We start from the raw sequence: 20,023 nt of genomic DNA on the forward strand, positions 1-20,023 counted from the left end.
ACCTCACGCTGAAAAATATTAAGTACTGGTAGCAGATTTATATATACAACCCTTTTAGACATCCCTCCAACCAAGCGACCTGGGCCCGTGCCCTGCTTGCTCCCTACTAGTTAAGGCCCGGGATTTTTTTTTTTTTTTTTTTTGTTAACGGTTGTTAGAGGATCATGATGCCAGAAGTTGTTGAGGGAGAGGGCGTCATAATCTCAGTTTGAATTAACGCGCTTTCAGATTGAATATCAATATCTAGGGTTGCCAGATCACGTAAACGAAACCCGGGACACCGATCTCAGGGTATATATAAGACAGGGGTGTAAATAAAGGCCCCGCAGACCCCGCATTGTGGTGGGTCTCAAGCCATCAGGGGCCCTAAATCGTGAAGTTGGATATGGAGAAGGGGGTCCACTCCACGCTGTCTCCGGGGAGGCCCCCAAGCCTTTAGTTGCGCCACTGATATAAGATAAGGGTTCCTACTCATTTGGTCAGAATCAATTACTTAACTGTGTTCTCCCTGTTACTACTCACAATTTTCCAGTTTTTTTCTATACACATTTAACACAAATGAAGACCTACAAAGGATTTATAAAGAATGTGAAAAGAAAATCTTTGAGTTTTACGTCCCACGGTTATGCCGGTTAGGCTAAAGACGGTGAAGATGAGTGATGAATGAAATGGTGGAATGAAGAAAGTGGGAGGAAACGGGAGAACCCCGAGAAAACCCACGCACATGATGTTTGTCCACCACAAAGTAAGAATGTGAAAAGGTAACATAAGAAGAGCTGCCTGGTTTTCCTTATTCCGAACTTCTATTTGTTGTGTAACAGGTCTTCAATATTGCGCCTACTACGACACACCCTCAATTTGTGATTGAAGGGATGCTTTTTTCTTTGTTGCGTCATGACTTGAGTCAGAAACACTATCCTGAAAGAAATACTAATTTAAAATTTGGCAAGACAAATAAATGAATTTAAGTTAAATTCACAACGCTGTTGCTTTAGTTCTCCCTAAAGCAATATTTATTGCTGTTTTGAAGTCACTAAAAATTTTACAATTTAACTTACTAGTATAATCCATCGGTTTAAATGACACATTATAATTCATTGTATGGAAGCACATTGTTAATTCAGCCGCTTGTACCACTTTTTTTTCTGTTCGGAAGATTTGGGAACAAAACTGTGTAGTCTTTTCGAAGTGCTAGCAGTATACATGTTTGATTTATACTTTTCATGCTATGTGATCTTTGATATCCATTCTTCCCCATGTGCTATATTAATGTAGCATTTACACATTTTACACTCCACTTCATAGTCATTTCTTCCCAGTTTTATAAACGACCATTCCACTGAATATTTCTCCTCAAAAGAACACTTGCGCTCGGGCAGGATGAAAACATATTATACACCACGTTCTTTCCTAGTGAAAGTGATGTTCAATAAATTAACATATACCCCGTCTTGACTATTTTTAAAATCCTTTTTTCTCCCTCTGGAAGTTAAATAACCCATAGAACGAAAAAATGGACGTGTTTTTCCAACTCCTTGTTGTTTGCTTAGTAATATTAATTGACTACACAAATCTTTCGAAAAACCGCCCATTCTCAGATGAGATATACTATTCTTGAGGGTATAGTAGTTCTTGCAGTTTGAAATCTGAAGAACGAAAACCGGGACAAATATAGGAAAGGAGGGCAAAGAGGATCACTTAACTTCAAGGGCCTCAAATGGCAACTAAAATTAAGACTAGGAAACCAAAATTTTGAGGAAATATTTTATGATTATTAAACTTTCAAATAACAATACAATAGTAACTAGAATTGCATATACATAAATGATATTGCTTAATTACTGAACTACTGCAATTTATTCACTTTGCCCCACCGTTAGGGCAAAGCGGATCATGATAGTGGGGCAAAGTGAATAAGCAAAAACTCATCCATTGAAAGTCAGGTTTAATACAGATATGCAAAATAGAAATTGTATAGAAGAACAATATATATGTACACAGTTTAAGATCGTAAAAGAATGACACCTAAATGAACTGCTTTACCTACCAGAAGATCAAAATGTTTAATATTTTGTGAGTATTAGCCTAACACATTTAAATATAGAATTAAGTCTAGACAAAGCTTGCATATACATGATCCCTAAATATGTTTAAAAAGCCCAAGTCCATAGAAGTCTTTTTTCTTATCAAGTAGGCATCTAGTATTTAGTTTCTTTCAATCTATAGTAACCCTAATGACTACAGTCTACGTAGCAGCAAACAGATTGAAAAAAAAAAAAAAACAATAATAAGGCTTAAGGCTGAAAATAATATCACATCACACGCTTGGTTTACACAGATCACAAATGTAAATGTCTTGTCCCTTATAATAATCGGTACAGTTTTCGTGAAACCATGACAGACAAATAGAACACTGAATCGAGTCTTCATTAAGTGGATCTGAATAATATTCATGACAGAACTTGCATTGGTAACTACCGTCTCCTTCTGGTGATTTTGAAAGTTAACTGAACAAATTCAATATGAATTTCAATATTCAAATTAGCTGTGTTGCAACGTATACTTGGGGCAAAGTGAATCGCTATTCGCTTTGCCCCTTCTAAAATTATTCTCTTTGCCCCACACTACCACGAGACAAAAGACTGTCTACAGCATATGGACGACGTATTTACGATAATTCTCAAACATGATAACAAAGGTAAGATCCCACCCTGTCCATGCATAGTGTGCTCGCAAACATTCAACGCAACAGTAAGAAAATATTTCAAAATCCTTACGTCTTGAATTTTTTTAGCAAAATGCGCATTTTCTTTTTTTCTCCTCTCTCGTCTAAAGAACAACACGTAAGCACAAAACAGTAATGTCCTTCTCTTCTTTCACTAGTGACGTCATAAACTGAGGCAAACATTTCCTATCCTCTGTTTTCAGTTGACTGTAAATTGCGTTATTCGCTTTGCCTCATATATCCACTTTGCCCCCCTTTCCTCTAGGTACGTCTTGAAAGCCTTTTTCGGGACAGGCAATTCTTTCACTGCACAACGGGACATCTGGCAACCCTATCAATATCAGTACCCCCTCCAATATCACTAACTTAATTCGTACTACTCCTCAATACACAGATGTAATACAGAAAATAGTAAAAATTTATACTGAAAACTCGTGGGTTCTTATAGGCTCTGGTTTAGAGCTTTCTCGATTAAAAAAAAAAAATCTTTTAACAAGTAAAATTTTGAGGCAACAATTAGTTTGTTTTGTGCTAATCTATTATGGTGTTTCATGCTTATTGGAATATAACATTTTAAATTATGTAAATAAATTTTACCTCTTCGTACTGTTTTTTTTTTCACAATGCATCTGGATACCGTGTTAATGTGCATCTTTAAAAAAATGTTGTAAAATATATGAATTAATGGTATCTTTTATAAAATAAATGTTTTGAGATGAAAGTATTAAGAAAACTTTAGCCAGTTAGGTTTTACTGCTTTCTCGCTTTCTCATTGTATTTGTTTATGCATTAAAAAGAATAAAGTCCTTCCATGCACACGTTGAAGTGCGTCAAAATATTTTACAAAAATTGATCTTCAACTTATTAATGTGATAACATTTTTGAAAATATGTTTAATTGCTAATATCTTATAAAGAATTTGACATTAAATTACGTGCCGGTATGGATTCAACTTAATGTAAATGAAAGTTATTTGGAACAGTAAAATGCGTAAGCACTGCTGTTCATTATGGATTTCACCTAAAGAGGTCACGCCTTGTAACGTAGTTAAGGAACAATTGCGCATCACTCAGCACAGCAGGTGTTTTCATATAGTATGGCTTGAGAAAGTGTAAGTTTATATAGCTGTAATGTGAAAGGAGGGAAATGCGTAAATTGGTTGATTTAATGTAATATTAGGAAACAGTAAGTGTCCAGTGTGTAATAGCTTGTGTACGTTCAAAACACACATGTGTGGTCTTGTTAACTCTGGTACGAGATGTCAGATGAGATGTCTGTAAAAGATCTCATCGAATTCCTATTATTGTGTCCCACATTTGAAAATAAACAATAATTGGAAGTTTCAATCCAGAAGTAACAGTATTATTATTGAGATGGTTTTCCGTCATCAAAACAGTTATCAAAAGGAGAGACATTTGGTAGAAGTACCGATGTTTAATATTATCGAATGTGTGTACGGTAGATTTTCAGCTAAGAATGGTACAGCATTGCATTGCATTGCGTTGTTATTTCGTAAAAATTAAGTTGTTCTAGTGTTTTGTATCAGAATGACTTCCGTCTTGAATGTATAGTATTGTAAATTAAACAAAACTATAAGGTATATACTTTTACTCAGTTGGCATGGTATAAACAGAACTTCACAAAGAGATAAATTGCAGTTCTGAACGTGTGCAGTGTATATTTTTAACACTTTTTGTGTGAGTACATCAGTGAGATGTACAATATATTAAAACGGGGTAGAAAGCAAAAAATATAGCTTTAATCTAGAACTTTACATTTTTATAGTACAAGGCTTATCTTCACGCGATATTGAATTGGGATGACATTTAGTATCTCCCCCAACTCGTTCCATTGTTCAAGAACCGAGTACCTTGTTTTTGTGTAAATTGTGATAAAGATAGAAGTACAAGGGCCCTGGGGGCTTCTAACTCCCTTCGCCAGCTGTCCCAAGCTCAGCTATATTTTGTAAAGTAAGTAACAGTCTGTAAATCTTATATGTGCAAGATTGGGGGAGATACTAAATATCAGCCTTGAATTGTTTAGGTCCAGGCAGCAATTAATGTTAATGAATTATGGATTTAGAAAAATAAAGCGTAATGATGATGTTTATCAGTGTCGCAGTAGAAGTTTGACCAAAAAAAAAAAAATAAAAAAAAAATTCAATATCATTATTTTGTTAGGGCTTTGGCGCGAAAAACAAGGGCATTACTGCTGTATTGCCGGACCAATTTGAAAATCGAAAAAAGCACCAAAATGTACTGCATTCAATTATATTTGGTTGCATTACATTACGTTATTAGGCGTGTAGTTTTACTATATGGATCCATAATATAAATAGTAGTAGTAGGAACGGGTTAGAAGCCCCGCAGGGTTAGTTGGGTTCTGTTCTCGACATGAAATGGGCAAATTAAAGACGCCCAAATTTTTCGTGCCCCTTTTATAATCTATGGATCCGTATAGTAAAACAAGTGTACCTCTCCGCGAAATAGTCCATCCGCCTCCACATACAGTGCTGCTTATAACATCAAAAACAACCATTTTTTTTTAACTTTTACTATTCTCCTTACCAGACTTTCACTCATTCTTCCTCACAAACTTAAATAAATTTCCCAATTGACCCGGTAAATTTCCTGAAATTGGTCCGGCGATACATCAATTAACCCAAAACAAGAGTATTCAAACAATGCAGAAAAAGTATGGGGAAGATATCACCGCTTATGTTTTTTTTTCTTTCTTCAAAAAATGCAACTAGTTATGTAATACTACTGAATACAGTTAGTAGTTCAGCACTTATTGCTATTGCGAAAGGTACCTGGTTCACTCCCAGACCGTTGAAGTTCGTGGTAGACAACGTCTTCATGGGTTTTCACGGGAGTTTTCCGTTTTCTCCTACATTATCATTTCATTACCTTTTTTTCATAATCATTCACTTGCATTAATCATCTGGCTCCTTTAGCCTACAGGGCATAATTGTGAAACGTTTAGTACAGACTTCAGTTTATGACTTCTGACATTTCTCTTGAAAGACGCATGTGGATTTCTCAAGTAAGCTAGCGATCCAGCATAAAATGAAATACGTAGTCTATCTATAATTCATAAGGATACACTTCTACATTGCTCAAATGAACTAGATTGAGTTGGTACAGAAGAAAATGTGAGGAATCAGCATATATTCCGTACACCGTATCTGCTGTGGTGGAAATTCAATGAAAAGTCAGAGTGAAAGATGCAACTCTGATCCGGAAATCGAGCTCGGGTTACCTGCTTACCGTGCAGGTCCGTTAACTATTACGCTCTATAGTCTGCTCTCTGAGTAACCGCACACCATTCTTTTCCGTGGGATCGGTATTGATTCTTTCGGATTACAATTGTGATTGGACAAGCCGGTGGCAGTACTAACCCTTTAAAATCATTTTTTTAAAAGACTTTTACTACTATCTTAAATTCATTACTCGTACGTAATTGATCTCAGGTGAATCAGCCTTTCAGATATCATATACATTCCGTACGGATGCAGAATTCGGGAAGATTTTCCCGAAAGATATGTTTTTTTTCTTCTTCTTCTTTCTTCGTGGTCGCTCTTATCGGGACCCCAGTGACACTTGCAGAAGATTCCTAAAGCACCACTACCTGTCCAATGCCATATGTTGGGAAGTTTCGTTGACATACGGCCGCAAAGACTTTTTCGATAAATATTTAAACGTTCTGAAATATATATATATATATATATATATATATATATATATATATATATATATATATATATATATATATATATATATATATATATATATATATATATATATATAAATCCTGTATTGCAATTGATAATATTTGCCCTTCTGACAGCTCGCTGCGCACACGATGTCAATAACCAGCAGGTTCACTACTCAAGTTGACATTCGACTAACACAATGTGCACTTGTTTATGTTCAACTTGGTAACGTGCGGAAATGATGGAATGTTTACCATTGGAGAGCGAGAGAAATAAAGCACTATAATTGGCTTAACGTGCTGGTGCCATACGAACAGTTGTTGCCTGCCTGTTATGACCGCGTGCAGGAAGGAATAAACAGAGGAAAGCAACTGTCAGAAATCATAACTTGTATCAAATGAAGTGTAATTATCATAGGTTCATGGTTCGAACGTGATTGCCTTAAGAATGAAGCAGTTTTTGAAAAGGACGCTACGCGTACGTCACGTTCCATAAGTTCATGATTTTATTTTTTTATTATTTTTTAGATGAAAATTTCGGTGTCCCTATCGAGGCCCAACTTTCAGATACTTGCACAAAACGTATCACGAAAAGTAGTACATGCTCTGTGTTAAGTTTCATTGAAATATTCAGAATCATATTCGTGGATTTTCTCCCGTTTCCTCCCAGATTAGGGATGCGCACGATACAAGATTTGTGGCTGTCTCGTCTCGAAAATGTGCTGTAAAAGTGACGTCTCGACTCGAAAAATGTATATTTCACTATTGGAAGGGCCGTGTCTCGACTCGAATTTTGTCAGGAAAATCCTGTCTCGACTCGTCTCGTGCGCATCTCTATCCCAGATTGTCATTCATCAATTCTTTCATTATCATTAGCTTTCTTTAATCATCCGTTTTATTTAACCTAAAGGGAATATGCGTGGGCGGTAAACTAGCAAGTTCATTTCATTTCTTCATTCAACTTTTTTAGAAGCTATGAACTTCATCCATGTCCCGCCATTTTGAAAAACCAAACTAAAAAAAAAAAAAAAAAATATTACAAAAAACTTCTACTATACTTAATTAAGGTAAGTTCATGGTTTGTGCATCATTGTTTCCAGAATGAAACCCGCATTCGGATGACAACATATTTCTTTCAAGATCCAGAAAGTCGGGGAAAATTTACAAACTTTTTTTTTTTAATTTAGGCACCTCTATTGGATCCCCAGAATCAGGTATTTGCACGAAAGGTACCCTGAAAAATATTGCCTGGGTCAGTTTTTCCCAATTACTTGAGAGTGCAGACTTCTTTTCTTATTTTTAAAGCAGGCTACAGACCCCGCACTTTTAAATTGTAGTATATGCGTAGTAGCAGCAGTACTTAATATTAACAACTTAATTATAATCCTTTGTTTCTGTTATATGCATACAACATACAATACATAAATACAGGCTATCCATGGCATTATTTATATATTTTATAAATTATGACGTATAAGTAATGCCATAAATTCTCTAATTTATTTGTCAAGCTTCATTGATGTACGGTTAATAGGCATAAAGAAATAAGAGGAGCATTGTTTGTAGCAAATATGACTTTTGAGGGGAGAGATGGTGTGTTTTCATGTGTATGTGTTAGCGTAACTGCATATGTAACAGGGTTGGCTGGTTTAAACCAAAAAAACGAAAAATGTTCATAAAAGTGTAAGTGTTCTTAAAATCTTGATGAACACACGTTTGTGGTTATCACGTTTCATTTCCGTATATAATTCGTATTATACTCAGACCTAAATTCCCCATTCATTACTCAAAAGGATTATACTACAAAAGCAACTTTTGTATTTTTATAAGTTTATGAACGTTTCTTTTGTGATTTTTTTTTTTTATAGTTTATTATTATTGTTGTGCAATTGTAATCAAAGAAAAATTCTAATTAATTAATCATTAAATTGTTTCATTTTAATGATGATTACTAGTGATAACATATATCGAAATACCATACTTTTTGGGGCAGGTCATACAAACCCCACGAGAGACATTTGTTGAAATTAGAAGCATATTTGGTATCTATGTATAAATGGGTAACCCAAAGTGGACTTACATAATTCGTTTTTTTATTCACTTTTCTTACTGATATGCAAATTATTCGTTGTGTTTCTTTACTTGGACTAATAGAAGTCGTTATGGACTAACTTGAACTAAATTTGTTCTTCTGTACTCGGCAATTTGAAATTGTCCATATGTAATTCTGTATAATGGTTTCAATTGTGCAACTGTTTCTCTTTTTGTCCTTCTGAAATGACTCTTGACAATTATATTAACAAGTATGTAAAGATCAGTACAATGTATTTTTATCAGGAGTTGTAGCATTTAGTACATTAGTGAAACATTAATAAATATCTCGACTGATCCAATTTATAATACCATATACCCGCTGGTTCGGAATTGAAATAGCATCTCAATTTAAAAAAAAAATCTAGGTAATCAACCTGAACTTCATCAAAAGAATTTAAAAAAAATATATTGACTTGGTTTATTCGAAGCGTCACTTTTCGGTATCGCAATTACTATATGGCTTGAGAAAATTAATTAAAAAAAAAACAAAAACCAAAAAGTAATCGCGAGTGACTCTGAACCAGTGAAAAATTTACAGCAGCAGCGTACCTGAAAACCTCCCAAAAATAAAAAAATGAAAGGCAAATAGTTAATATTATAGCACTCCACTCTCTCTCGTTCATACAATAAAAAAAACTGGTTGGTGAATGCAAAAAACATAGTAATTAAACAGATAAATTAAATTTTTGGGACAGTTTTAATTAGCTTCAAAAATTTTTAGATTTAAGTTACAATATACAATTAAATGTAGCCAAACAATAACAATAGCTAACAATTACTAATCTTTCAACGATATATATAGTATCAGGAGTGAAAATCATTGTATTTAAATCAGTTTAATTTGGACTATAAAACCAAACATTTAATGACCAATAGAGAAGTTATAAGCTTGAATTGCGAACACCTTTTCTTTGTTACAAATTTATTAAATTTAAATGTAATCGATGTGGAGAAATTTGGCTCAAAAGATTCAGTGTATACTTTAAGATTTCTTTTTTAACGTGTGCATTCAACACCCAGTGACTATTTCTACTGTTTCTAAGTAATAAAAAAAATAAATTAAGTACTTACCACTTCACATTTGGAAAATTAGAAACAGAAAAGGAGAGATTATTTTTTACCCCAAAGGCTCCAATCATCTGCTGGTTCCACAGTCTAAGACCTTGTCTTTCTTCTACTATAGTGCAACACGATTTAGCAATAAATTTAATTATTTCAGTGCTTATTAATTTTAAAACGCTCTGTATAATCTTACTATGTAAATTTTACAGTTAAGTAATTTCCTTTAATAAGTCTAAATTTAACGTAATTTCTACCTCAATTCGATCAAACTGGTACTGTAATTTATTCCCCTACTCCTCTTGAAGCACCCTATGTAGTCTCGTTAAATTTATTCAATTAGAATTTACCATTTATTAAATTAGTTTTGACCTCTTTAACCACTACTCCTAGCGAAAAATTACCTAATTCAATTTACACCCACTAACGTGTTTAGGCACTCTTTTACGTATTAGCATTACCATTCCACTACGTAGTTTAATTCCAATTTTTAAAACTTAGAAGTAAGTAGAAATATCATTTAGAAATTACTTATTCTTTACAAGCTCACTTTTTTTTAAAAATAATTTTTTTCTTTCTTTTTAATCTCACTTTTAGAAATTAATCTCACTATTAATTGTTAACTTTGTTAATTTCTAGCAACAAGACGGTATAAGAGGAGTCCTAACTTAACTTTGATTAAATTGAGACAGCCTACATAGCCTAACAATTTTGCAGTATCAAACTGAAGCAAACTGACGTTAAGTTACTTCTTCATACATTTTTTAAAAAAGAAAAAAACACTCCACAATCACTACATTAGTTCACGGTATTTTATATTTTATATTTTTGCACTGACAAGGAAAGAGAAAATGTAATACGAATTTCCCGACTTTAACCAAACACTGCTGCATGTACGTAATCTTCCACTTGTTCCCCGTATCGCCTTCAAACCAAGTGACGAGGCATAGCTAGCACGAGGCAACCGAAGCCACAAAAGGGGGCGTGTCACTCACTATCTCGTCTTCCCGTGCTACGTCATTCAAACACACAGCTAACGAAAAGAAAAGGTGTTTCGCTTACAACTTCAAGCTTTTACAGAAATAAGAGCGAAAGAAAGAAAAACAAAACGAATTCCTTCCTACATATTACAATTCTTTTTTTTTAAAAAAATACTTTAATCAATTTCTTTCTCTGCCCTTTTTAAACAGTAAATTTACTTCACAACACCACAATTTAATATATATATATATATCATAAAAATAATGTAGCGTATTGGAAATCGCTACAGAGTCTAAGTCTCGTCAGCAGACGTATAGCATTTGTGGCCAAATAGTCCCGGTTTCGAGTTCAAATGGAGGACGATTTCTCCCGGATGTAAGCCGAGAAGCGATTTGGATTCCGCTTTAAGCTTATGTGACCTTTTCCAGCATAACCCGGTTGTTGCACAATAACACAAAGCGGAACGAACTTATTTCTGTCGATATGTGATATAAATACATAGTGCAAATTATTTAAACCAAAGAAACCTGGTTTAAACCAAAAAAACTGGTTTAAACCAAAAAGCCGGGTTTTTTGTTTTTTTCAATAAAAACCATGGTTTTTGCCGACCCTGATATGTAAGAAGGGTTGCATAGTAAACACGCAGTTGCAGTGTAACTAAGAAGAAAACAGTCCAATACTTAAAGGTTTTCTTCTGTATGTGGTGTTGCTGTGATTTTCAAGGGTTAATGAACGCCAATACTAGTTGGATTGGGTAATTGTACGCGAATGATGAAATGGGAGGAATCTCCCGATTTTCCTTGTACTGTGTATTTATGAATGACAAGTGACTTACGTCTCACAGTAGGAAACTACAGTGACTTCCGAACTATGCAAATTTAATATTGGAACTCGAAATAATGCATCTGATACTTTTGGTTGAAATGGAGGGATAGTATCAAAGGTAAAACCTCTTTGGTTCCTCGGACACTGAATCCAGAAAAATAGGGGTAAAAGTGAAATTTATTCTTGGGAAGCAGAATTGATTCAAAATACAGCTTCTCACTGTTTATTGCCGTATGTAACGTTGAAATCGCAAAGGCTGATTTTTTTCCAAAATGGGCTTGAATAGAGAATTCTGGAGATGACGGAACCTATTATTGCGTCGCTGGATCGATTACGAAAAAAAAAAAATTTCGCTGTATATAACTGTATTTATTTTATGGCAATCAACGTTGAAATCGAAAATTGTTTGTCTGCCATTTCCAATTAAATAGAAGGTTAACAGAAGAATGAAACCTGAATAGATATAAATAAATAAAAAACTTTTTTCGCTACAACTTATCATTTTTGCCATAAAACAAAATACTCCAATGTTGAAATCCATGACTATATTTCCAAAATGAGGCATTTCCTTCCTCAAGCCTACCAACTTCTGGACGGAGTTGCAGGCCTTTTCCGCACCCATTACTCATATTCGCTCCTACAATCCTTCGCTGGTCCTCGGAAGCATATGAGCTTGTTTCCTCCTCAGTGGTGGAAGCGCGGTGGCTCAGTGGTACAGCGTTCACCTCCGGCGTTCGGGGTCCCTAACACCGATCGATCCCAGCTGGCGCCGTGTGGACTTTGTGGTGGAGAAACACCGTGCTCGTGGTTTTTCTCGGTGTTCTTCCGTTTCCTCCCACTTTCTTCATTCCACCGTTTCATTCATTTCTCATAATCACCGTCTCCTTTAGCCTAACCGGCATAATCATGGGACTTAAAACTTACAGATTTCATGTCATTTTTCCTCCTCTGTGGTGGTGTTCTTCTGTTCACACATAATGTAGTGAGTATGTTTTCTTACGAGGAAAACTAACTTGAACCTAGTATTTTTTATAAAGAAAAAAAGAAAGAGAAGGTTAGAGGGGGAAGAATTCAGGCAACATTGATCTTCAGCAAGTAGGGAATAGAAATCTCTATCACGTTTCGCGAGGCCTAGGGAAAAATTTTTAAAAGACTTCCACAATTCCTGGAAATAAAACACTTTATGCATACTCTGTACTTCACGTACATTTTTTTTTTTTTATATATATATATATATGTCTTGAAGCAAAAGTAACTTCCAGCAAAATACAAAAGTTACAGACGATATTTAGCATATTGTTATATTCAGGGATTGAAAAATCTTCGTTGCAGGTACTCGCCAGCCAAAACAATCTACTAGCCAGCAGGGTGGATTGATTTAAATTAGTCTGATTTAAATCAAGATTTAAATCACTTGATTTTTTAAATAAAAATCGTTGATTTAAATCGAATTTCGAAATAAATTAATTTAAAGTGAAAATAAGTAAAATCCAGTTTCTGTTCTGTTCTTTTGATTATGGAAGTTAATAATCATAATACAATGAGACTCAAAGGTACAGTATAGTATGAAAACAAGTGTCATGCAGAGGATGATTAGGGAAAATCCCGTTTTGAACAGGGAACGGAGCAATCCTGCTTTCTTCTTTTCGTAACATTGTGTTTGGGTTTTAAAATCGTTAACTATTCCAACGGGGAAATCACCATCAACTTTTAAGACGAAAATTCTTTTTTGTGCGTGTCTGTTTGTTTGTTCCCAGATAATAAGGTGTATTTAGAGGGGCCTATCCTCTCTCCATTTTTTTTTTTTTTTTTTTTAATTTTATAACTTTAGGCGAAATTTATGTATTTCATGCCGCAAGCTAGTTCTGAGTTTTTAAAAATAGGCCCCTGCCAAATATCAGTAACTTCTGTGGAAAAAAAGTGTCATTTTGATAAACATTGCTGTACTTTTTTCCTTAATGCTTAATCTTTTAAACTATATCACCTATTTTTAGGTAATAGGGTAGAATCTTCATTATTCGATTAAAAAAGTACCAATAAGGCTTTTTACTTCGTTTTCTTCAAGACTGGAGGCATTTTAGAACACGTTACATACGCTTTCACGCCTTTCTGCGTTGAGGCATAGTGTGTGATGACATCATAAATTTAAAAAGGTATATTTTGTTATGCGTATTATTTTTTGGCGGGTTACATTTTGCATTCAGAAGACAAATTGTGCACACTCGTTCAGTGCACCCCTTAATAATTTTCAGATCTCTGTGTGGAAACAGCGGGGTCCAGAAGGGCAAAAATGTTTTTAAAAAGGATATTTTTTAACAAAAATAGATTTTTTCGTGATTTTTCCGCCTCAGATAGAGACATATGAATGGTACCGTTTGAAAGGCTGTTCTATTCTGAAGAAAATTATGTACGTACTATGCTCCTAGGATAGATAGGGATGTCTCAGGAAACTGTTACCTGAGATCCTGTTTTATACGGAAATCTGGGATATTTGGGGAATATTATTTTTCGCTGGCTTACTTTTGCACCTACAAGATTGAAATTTTGCACATTTACTCAATGTACCCCTCAATATTTTTCAGATCTCTGCCTTAAAACAGGGGGAAGGATCCACAGAGGTATTTTTTTTTAATTATATTTTTAACAAAAAATTCCTTTTTCGTGATTAACCCGCCCCAAATACATGACGGAGACATTTGAAGGGTACCGTTTGAAAATTTGTTTTATTATGATGTGAATAATGTACAAATCATTATCATAGGCAAGGTTGGCTGGTTTAAACCAAAAAACGAAAAATGTTCGTAAAAGTGAGTTCGTAAAAGCTTGATGAACACACATTTGTGGGTTATCACGTTTCACTCCCGTATATTATTCGTATTATATTCAGACCTAAATTCCCCATTCATTACTCAAAGAGATTATACTGGAAAAGCATCTTTTTTTTTAAAAAAAAATATATAAGTTTATGAATGTTTCTTTTGTGATTTTTTATAGTTTGTTATTATTGTTATGCAATTGCAAACGAAGAAATTCTAAATATTGTTTCGTTTTAATAATGTTTACTACTGATAAAATACATTGAAATTCCGTACTTGGGAGGTGGGGGTATACAAAACCCACGAAAGGCATTTATTGAAATCAGAAGTATCTTTTGTAACTTTTATGTATAAATGGGTCAGAGCCAAAGTGGACTCAAATAATTCGTATCTTTATTCACTTTTCTTACTGATATGCAAATTACGCCGTTGTATTTCTTTAACTTGGACTAATAAAAGTCGTTGTTAACTAACTTGGATTAAATTAGTTCTTCTGTACTCTGCACTACTTTGAAATATCCAAATGTAATTCTGTATAATGGTTTCACTTGTGCAACTGACTATCTTTTTTCCTTCTGAAATGACTCTTGACAATTATATTAACAAGTATGTAAAGATTAGTACAACGTTTTTAAATCAGGAGTCCTTTGTGAGTGAGTCGGCAGACGTATCGCATTTGTAACCAATTAGTCCCGGTTCCGAGTTCAAACGGACGATAATTTCTCTCGGATGTAAGCCGAGAAGCTGTTTGAATTTCACTTTGGGCTTATGTGACCCCTTCTAGCATAACCCGGTTGTTGCATAATAATACCAAGGCGAAAAAAACTTGTTTCTGTCCATATGTGGTATAAGTACGTAAAGCAAATTATTTAAAAAAAAAAAAAAAAAAAGATTTAAACAAAAAAAACTTTTTGTTTTTTTCTTTTTTTCAATAAAAATCATGGTTTTTGCCAACCCTGATCCTAGGATAAATAGGGATGTCTGAGGAAATTGTTATACTAGGAATGCAATGGATGTACCCGATTGCAATGAAATGAGCTGAGCGAGCTTAAACTACGTAATCATTCCTGGCCATTATGCAATAATAAATGCCATTTTTAATTGTTGACAAAAAAATCGCGTGAAGACTTTCCCCATGTTAAGTCTATGCAAGCGTTTTTCGGTGATTATTCCTCGATGGTACATCGGATTTTTGATTTCGACCTATGTTGTCACTCAGCACGACATACTCTATCAGCGTGCTAAGTTTTCTTGAGATCGGCCAAACGGTCTAGGAGGAAGCGTTTTTCGGTCATTATTCCTCGATGGTACATCGGATTTTTGATTTCGACCTATGTTGTCACTCAGCACGACATACTCTATCAGCGTGCTAAGTTTTCTTGAGATCGGCCAAACTGTCTAGGAGGAAGCGTTTTTCGGTCATTATTCCTCGATGGTACATCGGATTTTTGATTTAGACCTATGTTGTCACTCAGCACGACATACTCTATCAGCGTGCTAAGTTTGGTTGAGATCGGCCAAACGGTCTAGGAGGAGTTCGCGGACAACCAAACGGCTAACCCGAGTATAAGAGCTTCGCTTCGCTCAGCTCAATTACATCCGGGTCATCTGGGGCATTGTGGGGATGTTCTTAGCTCATTGTTAAATATTTTCCTCGCCCTTAGTATTCAAGCTAGCTTTCAAGATAACTTGAAATTTTGTACACACATTTAGTACACCCCTTAGTATTTCCCAGTTGATTTTGAGATCTGTGCATTAACACAGGAGAGTCCAGAGGGGATCAAAATTTTAAAACAAAAAAAAAAAGTTTAAAAAATGCCGATTACTCTCAAAATTTCCCGCTTCAGGGACATGATAGGGAAATGTGAATGTTACCGTTTCAAAAGCTGTTCTATTCTAAAGAGAGTGAGTGATATATGTACTATGATTCTAGGATAAATAGGGATGATGCTGTAGTTGCTTGATTGAAAGTCTATAATTTACCTTTAAAAAGAGCCATAATTTAAAAGGGTTAAGAAACATTGTTTGCGATTGATATAGGTTAACGATTGGGGATAATTCAAAATTCAACCCCAATACTTTCACTTAAATGGCATAATTAGCATTTAATACTAATTCCTAATGCTTTTTCTTCAGTTCGCGACTTGTATTATACGAGGAGGAAGATTTGATTTAAATCAAAAAAATCGATTTAAATCAAAAAAATCAACAAAAATGATTTTTTTTTAAAAAAATCATGATTTTTTTCCACCCTGCTAGCCAGACCATTTTGCAGTTACAATGTTTATATATTTATACAAATAAACAAAAATCACTTTGCGACATACTAAATATCAGTACATTCTTCATGTAGTTTATTGGCATATCTCTTCAAATAAAAAAAAAGAGACATCTGCTATATATTGTTGAATTCGCGTTTTTGATTGATCGGACTTTACTTGCCAAATGTAAAAAGGTACTCGCCACTGGCGAGTAAATTTTCCAAGCCCTGGTTACATTGTATGAATATAAATGTTTTTCAAGATGTACAATAAATAAAATTATGAAAGTTTGCGTATATCTCTTGACCTGAGGAAGAGCATCACCCATTAAGGCCTGCGGTGGCTCAGTTAAATCAGCTCTGGTGCTTGGGATTCGTGGTTCGATCTCAGTTTGCGGCAAGTAGACTTTGTGGTGGGCAGACAACATGCGCATAGTTTATCTCTGACTTTTCCCAGTTTCTTCATTTACCATTCGTTCATTATCATGATCACCGTCTTCCTTAGCCTCAGAACACATTAAATAAATAAATCAATCATATGTTTCAACATTTGAATACTCGAATATTCAAGTAAGTTCTAAATTAGTTTAATAGGTGTTCTTTGTAGTTTATATCAAATTATGTAAATAATTCTGTACGTTAAATGTAGGCTTTATATAAGGTGTGGAATTTTATTTCAATTTTTATCATAATCCATGAGTATTTTAGTATGAGTTTTTATTGTAAAATTATTTGTTACTTATTACTGGCTATTTTTCTTATTTTTTCAGAGGCCATAAAATGACAGAAAACGAAAAGTGTCGGAATTTATTAAATACAAAATGACAACACGTAACAGAATGAAAACTGGAAGACTACATCCGATAATTTTGAGGTAAGAATTAGTGTTTGAAATTTAAACTTTTATTTATTTAAAAACAGAACCCAGAAGAATCATTTTTAAATTCTTTTTAAAATTTGTATATATATATATATATATATATATATATATAATATACACTACTCTTCAAGTGCTTAAAAATGCTGATACACCCTCAATGGTAAAAAGTAGCTTCTACAATTTATAGAAAACCTACAGTTAGTAATACACATATCCATAACAAATCAATGTATTCTTAAAGAAAAGAAAAATCATTCAGAGGGCTTACAGATTAGTTTCCACTGTTGTAGATTTAAATGAAGGAGTTTTATTTACCAATGAGGATTCCAAATGAATTCCTTTTCCTTTATTAGATTGAATTCATACGAATTAATGAAAACATCTAAATTAAATAAATAAAAAAAATAAATTGTAATACAAGCGTAAAACCGCCAACAAACCAAGAAAAAGAATTTACAGGTTATATAAAATATTTTCTAAGCGTAACTCGTATGTTTGAGCTTACGAGTTTAAATACTTTCATGAAAACGAAATACTGGTACTATATGCCTGATGCAGAAAGAATAAATTAAAGTAAACTCTGGAAATATTTCGAGGAGTGCGTAATAAATTACACTTCCGTTGAAAAATAAATAAATAAAATTATTAGAATCTATACTGTTGTTGTAGAAAGAGTGAGCATTGTTAAACTATACTATGTATTACGTTACCGAGACTCTTGGGAGAAACAAGCATTAAAGTCAGGGAATCCCAAAGGGTTGAGCTCGCCCACCAATTATATAGGAGAGTTGCGCCCCCACGGTTAGTTAAAACCAGTTGCGTACGCAGAAGTTCATGGTGTATATGTGTGTGGCAGGACGTTCAAGCTCACAATTCTGTTATTTCAAGTATTTATCTATCTGTCTATATAATGCCATGAGTCCTAAATATTCATAAATAAAAATGCGTATACGTATTTTGTAGTAATAGTTGTTAGGAATTAGATTTCTGGGCTTTCGGCATCTATGGCCATGTTAGTCCGTCACAGATATGAAGGATGACATCCCTCAGCGATCACAGTGCCCGGGGAATTGGAAAGGAAGAACGAAATGGGGAAAGAAGGAAGCGACCTAGGTCCATTATGTTAGGTAGGCTGTTGATCTCATTGGTGTGAATGAGGAAACCCAGATAAACTTTAATCAGGATGGCTGACCTGAAAAAAAAAACTTATACAGTTTTCGACCTCGTGTCCCCACCGGGAATCGAACCCAGGACCGCTCGCACCAAAGACGAGAGCGTTAGCGGGGCCACCTGTAGTAATAGTTGTAAATGCATCCTACTTTGAGTTGAGCCATTTATTTTGTATTGTTTGCTTTCACTTTTGTCTTTTCCCCTTCGTATGATCCTAATTCATTATATTTATTTTGTATTTACTATTAAAAGGCAATTATTCGGATAATGCTGCATGAACTATACTGCCTTCACGCGTCAAGATCTGGTCGAGCTATCACCACCGATGACATTAGAATTTAATCCGTGGACAGAAAAAAAATATATTCGGTTTATTTATAGTCATTCAGGACTAAAGATCAAGACTATAGAGATCCTTAAAGAGGGTAATACCTCTGTGTCTGGCATGAGCACATAATCAAATATATTAAAATGTTCATAAATAGTCTTCATGGTAGGGAGAATTATATATTATTATTATTATTTACTAGACCAAAAATCCTAAGTTGAACATACATAATAATTGACAAAGAATGAAATTCTTAGTAACAGACTTTATTAGTAATGAGTCACATGCATACTTATACACAGTTTGATAAGATATTTCTTTCCTTTAGCACAAAATGTTCTCTGACCGATTAGTCTGTTTATTCATATCAGATTTTCCTTTCAGTTGGTTTTGGATGCGCTCGAAGGAAAGAAATCAAATGCTTGTGTATTGTGAGCTTGTAATTAAGTGAATTTCTTTGTGCATAAATAAAATTTCTTCGTTGTTATGTCCTTTCACAATAAAGGACAGTTACATATCAGTTGCGTAGTGTACTTATAAGGAAAACTATGAAATTGTTCCTTGTTGATAAAGGGGACTAAACAACAATGACTACTGAAATAAATACTTTAAAATAAGTGTGATCCTTTAATTCTAACAGAAATTTCATCTACTTCAATAAGTGGAGACCTAATAATTTTTTCAAGTTGCATGAAATGAAAAAAAAAAAGAAAAAAGAAAAGAAAAGAAAAAAGAGAGAGAGAGAGATCGTATCTTCTGAAACTTCTATCCTTTCACCTGAAGGAAGCAGATCCGTTCATCGTACGAAATTATTGGTGTATTGGTGTTTGATAATGTATCAATATTTCTGGAGGACGTGAGACGTAATAAGTTTGTATATTTATTTAAGTTTTTCCCGATACGCTATTAAAAATAATAATAATACGAATCAATAGAAAGAAAACTTTGATTTTTCATTCATATTTTTTAAATAAATCAAAATATGAAATACTTAATATAAAATATAATAAAAAGGAAAGCTAAACTCCAAAGCAACCAGCTAGTCACAAATTGCTTAATCAAATTTGGAAATACGGTAGACTCACGAGTATCCGGCTCGTGACTATCCTGCCTAGTTTTCTCTTATTCAGAGTTTCTACTGGTCATGAAAGTCAGGGAGAAAGACTGGAAA

General features: G+C 34.1%; 1 protein-coding gene across 3 annotated transcripts in view; it reads left to right on the forward strand.

Annotated features, from left to right (window-relative positions):
- Window positions 1–3,720: 3,720 nt before the first annotated feature.
- Window positions 3,721–20,023, forward strand: part of LOC145664996 (uncharacterized) — a 39,714-nt gene continuing 23,411 nt past the window's right edge. The window contains exons 1-2 of one of the 3 annotated variants that reach the window (XM_081732179.1): window positions 3,721–3,836; window positions 17,245–17,348. The gene's annotated coding sequence lies outside the window, so the exon portion shown is untranslated. Of the gene's footprint in view, window positions 3,911–3,938; window positions 4,205–17,244; window positions 17,349–20,023 lie in introns of those variants that run through there. The other 2 variants (XM_081732178.1, XM_081732180.1) reach the window with 2 other exon arrangements.

Source organism: Thermobia domestica, chromosome 11 (genome assembly GCF_964235325.1).
Source record: "Thermobia domestica chromosome 11, izTheDome1.hap1.1, whole genome shotgun sequence".
Taxonomy (NCBI): domain Eukaryota; kingdom Metazoa; phylum Arthropoda; class Insecta; order Zygentoma; family Lepismatidae; genus Thermobia; species Thermobia domestica.